This window comes from Vanellus vanellus (assembly GCF_965231255.1).
Source record: "Vanellus vanellus genome assembly, chromosome: 3".
NCBI classification, from domain to species: domain Eukaryota; kingdom Metazoa; phylum Chordata; class Aves; order Charadriiformes; family Charadriidae; genus Vanellus; species Vanellus vanellus.
In genome coordinates, this window is record NC_138907.1 from 100,782,413 (window position 1) to 100,788,124 (window position 5,712).

Below are 5,712 nucleotides of genomic sequence, written 5' to 3' on the forward strand. Positions count from 1 at the left end.
AAATGGCTTTGTTTAATTGGGTCCTTCTGTATCCGAGTACCAACGTGATATTTTTCAACTGATTCAAGCAGAAACCAAATAATGATGTATTTGCTTCTGAAGCTTATGGAGTAAGGTGAATTTCGATTGACGAAGCAGAATAAAAGCATGCTATACTACAAATAACCTTTATTGTTTCAGTAAGTTGCTCTATCTCTGAATTTCATAAAAGCTAATCCTGTTTTAGAAAGACAGATATTTAATTATTTATATTTTATCTCTCTGAGCTTATTGTAGAATTTTACTTTATCTCTATTGATAAATAGAATATACATATAAAAACATATAATGTATTTTTGATACTAATTCAACATGGCCAATTTTGACTAACAAAGCAGGCTGGAAGAGCGTTGCCCTTTGAGTATATAATTTTAATCAAAATGTGCTCATCTTTGTATTTCATTAAAATTAAGCCAGTATTAAGAAGATAGATCTTAAATTATTGATGTTTTCTCTAGCTTAACAAAAGTATTTTTACCTCTTCTGATAAAGTGAAGAATGAAATTTCATCACTTCGCAATGGATAGGCAGCAGAAAATGTGCAGCACTGAATTACAGTGACATACAGTCTCCTCTGAGTCATTATACGGTATATCATCAAATGTCATGCAGTAACTCCTTTTTGCTTCAGGGATCATTGCTCACCCTTATAATTAAAGGGGCCAATAAAGCTGGTGTTTCTGGACTGGAATGGGAAAAGTTAAGCTTATTGATGATAATTGGCTGTTTTAGTGAAAGCTGGGTTTCCTTATAAACAGATAGTCCATAGCTCATTCGTAAAAGATATATGAAAATATTTCTTGGCTACTGGAATATTTTCTGGCTGTATTTTCTACAGCCAAGTGTTGGGGCAGAAAAATCTAAAACTTTCTTCTGAATTACTGTATCTTTTGTAATATCCTTTTGCAAACTCAGCACAGCAGATCCAATGCAATTATTTCAGCCCACCTATAGAAGAGGTTAATGCCTTGCTGCAAGAAGTTCATACCAGCCTTTGATTCACATAAGGACTGGCAGACTTCCCTGCCTGATGCACAGATTCTGTAGGAATTTAGGTTTAGCAGGTATATCCTGACGATCATCTTCATCTTGATGATGATCAGAGGGTTGGAACACCTCTCCTATGAAGACAGGCTGAGATAGTTGGTGTTGTTCAGCCTGGAGAAGAGAAGGCTCCAAGGAGCCTTCAAGTACTTAAAGGGAAGGGCTTTTTGCAAGGGCCTGTTGTGATACCATTACCAAGGGGTAATGGCTTCAAACTGGAAGAGGGTAGATTTAGATTAGATATTAGGAAGAAATTTTTCACTCTGAGGCTGGTGAGGCACTGGAACAGGTTGCCCAAGAAAGTTTTGGATGTCCCATCCCTGGAAGTGTTCAAGGCCAGGCTGGATGGGGCTTTGAGCAACCTGGTCTAGTGGAAGGTGTCCCTGATCATGGCGGGGGGGGGGGGGGGGGGGAGGGGTGGAACTAAGTGATCTCTAAAGTCCCTTCCAACCCAAACCATTCTATGATTCTGTGATTCTATGACTGTGAGGTGAAATACAGGTAAGCAGGTATAAGTTCATAGTGTGTTCTGGAAAACTGGAAAGATTAATGACAATGGTAATTGACACAGCACCCTAAGAGAGAGCTGAAGCGGGTACACTTTGCTAGCAAGCCTGGTGTGCTACCAGATTCCTAGCAAGAATGTTACCATCACCACTGAAATACTGAGGACCCTAGAGGGACCCAATGCAACAAATGAGACTGCAACCTAGTTGAACTCACCTGAAAAAAAGGATTAGAGACAAGATTAATGAGGTGATACCAGAGGCATAAATTCAGTCTACATCCTGAGTAACTGTTTTGGCTGACTGTCAATCCAGAGCCTGGATTGCTGACAGAAAGATTAGTCCTTTCAAGTCTTGCAAATGTCAACAAAAAGCCATATTTTCCAGATTGCTTCTTTTCCTCTATTTCTCTTTGTATCTATCTGTTTTGTTAGAGCAAGATAGCAGCAGAACTTAAATGTGAGTTAAACGTCCTCCATGAAGAGCTGTATGACAAATCAGAGAACTCTAATGGAGATGTCTTACACAAAGGCTTTTTCCTTTCCAATAAATGGGGAATTGAAAGTAGCTTTTACACTGAGATTTATCATCCAAACTTCAATTTATTGAGACTAATACACTAATACTTCTAAATTTAAAAGCAAGAAAGCAATTCAATTTCACTTGCTGGGAATAGCAAGCAATATTACTGTTATCTGTTGGAGAGAGCTCAAGGTACTCTCAGCCTTTCAGTCTTCCTCTTATCTCCCCTGGATTTTAAGCATACTCTTGCTTGTAAAACTCTTCAACTATCCCAGAGGTGGACTGAATTTTTCCTGTCCTGCCCTTCTTCTAAGTTACGTCAAGTTTCTCCTTTTTTCTCTAATATGCTGTATTTAATTTGTTTCTGGGGATTTTTGGACAAACCAGGAAAAATGGTTCTTCCAATTCATAGAGCAACAGGATGCAAAGCCTTGTTCATATTTTCCTTCTGGACTAAAGAGAATTGAGGCAAGGGAAAGATATTGTTTACCAGTCTCATATCTTTGTTACTTCTCCTACATTATTGATTTGATTTCTAGACTATTGTTGCAGTCTACCTGCTTATATTACTGTGGTCTGCTTTACATGTAATGTCATAATAGCAGAGATATCTTTAAGAATATTTAGGTTATTTTCTCTTGGAGAAGCTTTGAAGGAACCCCTAACCCAGAGATATAATTACAGTAACTAACAGTACACAGAATTACATCTTACACTAACACATTTGCATATGGTACTTTTATATATATATATATAGCGCTACAATTTCTATAAGCAATTAGGCTCTAAGATCACCCTTCTGAGACACTCCTAGACAGAGACACTTCTTTTACCAGAAGTACATTTCATCTAAAAATGATGGGACTTTGAGATGGTTGACTAACTTCTTTTACATTGCCTGTTTAATTTTCAAAACATTTTATCCTGGTTTGGAATAGTTTCATCTGTAAATTGGGGTCAAATCAGGTAAAAGGGTGAATAATAAGTAACACAAAATCTTCATAGGCATGGAAATTCAAGGCCCAAATACAAAAAGTATAGTATCGAGATTGCTAGGCTAGGACAGTGATAGTGACTGTGAAAGGCTGAAGGTGATTAGAAGCTAAGGAGAAAAACAATAACGAGATTCCATCTGCTTTTCTATAGACTGGATAGAAATCACTTCTCAGGTGTGAAACCATGACAGGTTTCCAGGCAAAATGAGAGACAGCTTTGCAGACCTGGCTTAAAATTTACTTTCAAAGACCCTGATGAATAAATATCAATTATCTTTTCAGGAGTAAGAAAAGCAATAAAGCCACTGTTGCAGTGTTTAATTTAAAAAAGAAGAATTACATTAAAAATGAGAAAAACTAGAGAGAAATGAAAAGAGGAAGCCAAAAACTGCAAAATGTTGGCAGACAACACATTAGAAATTCAAAACAAATGTGCGCTATTTGCCAAAATGTTTTTAGAAACCTCACAAAAAAGGAAGCCAGCATGGTTAAACGACACAATAACGGAGGCTATTTAAAATAAGGCACATTTCAAAAACTTGAAATTGTATGAAAAGAAAAAAAGAAGGGGGGGGGGGAGAGAACCAAGCAAAAAAAGAGGCTTAGGTACAGCATATTGAAAGACATCAAACACCTGTACTAGATCTTTGTTCAAATATGTATTGGTGAGGGAATCCTCTCCAGTGATGCCTTTGAAGAGATGGTCAAGGTACAAAAACATAGCTCAGAGAAGACAAGACCACAACAGACACATGAAATTATTCTTTCCACCCAAGTTTACCAGCAAGCGAGGAAGAACTTAGAGAGGAATCTGTGTGACAACCCTTTTTACAAAAAAAAAAAAAAAATTAGAGGATCTATATAGAACGGACAGCAGAAGGTATGAGCAGTCTTTATCATGTTTGGTCTGTGCTCCTCTTCTTCATTTTTGTGGACACACTCATTCCACCAACATTAATCGAACTGAAGTTTCCAGGCTGGGGAAATGCAAGATTAGTTCTTATTTCTAAAACTTTCATTTTTAAGAATTTTCTATCTAAACAATGACCATTGTTGTCTTTTTGTTTTTACAGCTATTCCTCATTAAATAGTGTGGTGAACATTGTCTTTATAACTGTTTGAGGAGAAAATAAGGTTGCCAGGGCTATAAACCAAAAAATGTGCCACTTACAAATGTTAAACATCCTTATAGCCCTATTTACCAGAGATACATTGAATCATAGCTAAGCAAATATTTCTTTGAAGCAGAGGACTGTCCAAAAATAAGCTAAAGAAAGTGAAGTGAACTGTTGTTTTACAAGGTTTGGGAATCATTTTCAGCAACTTGTGTTGTGTCTCATCATAAATAATGATGATCATTTAGAAACCAGACACTAAGTGCAGCTGATCCCAGCCATGCTTCCCGAGGGTTGAATTGATCTCACCTGCTATTAGTCTTCTAAACCTCAGGCATCAGGTCTAAACTACCAGTTTAGACTCTGTCTATGCTCAGAGAGATGTTTGTTCAAAGCATGGTTTATCCTACCAATGTTAACATGAGTGACTGGGGAAGCATCCATCCTGCTCCTCTTCAGAGCCAGAAGTTAACCCCAACGTCTAGGCTTCTAACTTTTAGTTGGCAAAAATTAAGTTGTGTAAATCTAGGCCTGACTGACTCATGAATGCCTTAAAAAGGACTTTTTCCTTCTTAATACAGGAGAGACAGCTGTCTGAATCAGATAGTGAATCATAAGTAAGGTATTTTTTTAGAAGTGTAAATCCTGTTATTCCACATTTTTCACAAAAAGTTACACTAGCTAAATCCCAGTATCTCCTGGTTTTGAGATAAAGTGCATTTAACGCAAATGAAAATAAATGAGCCAACAACTTATTGAACATATCAGATTAGACTTGATACATAAGTGATTGAAATATTTTCAGACTAGTTTTCATGTAAAGGAAAAGTTTAGGAAGAAAGTGTAATGGGGTATAATCCTGTTTGTCTAGGTATATAATGTGCGTGTTTGTATAAACAGATACATCTATGATATCTTTGAAACCAGTAATGACACAGAGTAAAAAACTGCCTTTGTTCTCTGAATATTATTTAAAAGTTGTTCCCTGGACTATTAAACACTAAATATTTTGTTTTGCTATATGAGAAGGCACGCATCTGAAAAAGCTGTACTAATATTTCAGATTAATTTTGAAAAATTATAGATGTGATTACATTTTAAGTTTTCAGTTCCATTAAAAAAATGGGCAATTAGAACTATCCTTACCATGGAAGAGAAATAATCCTTTCCCTTAATTTAAATAACTTGTGCATACCCAGGATCTTTTTCTTGCAGTAAGATTGTCTTCGTATAAAACTGACGTTTGCATACACCAACCAGCTCTGTAGATGGGGCTACGGTGTCCCCCTGAGCTGAGGTTAGCAATGTAGAAATCATTCAACCCGACAGCTTCAACCAACTTAAACACGAAAGAACAGAAGCACGCTATTCTTCATCTCTGCTGGTATACTTATGTCAAAGCCAAGACCAGTAAATTTGCTGTTCAAAAAGCTCATCAGAAAGATGAGTTTACCATTTTTTTTAGTATGTCACAAAAGCCTAGTATAAAAA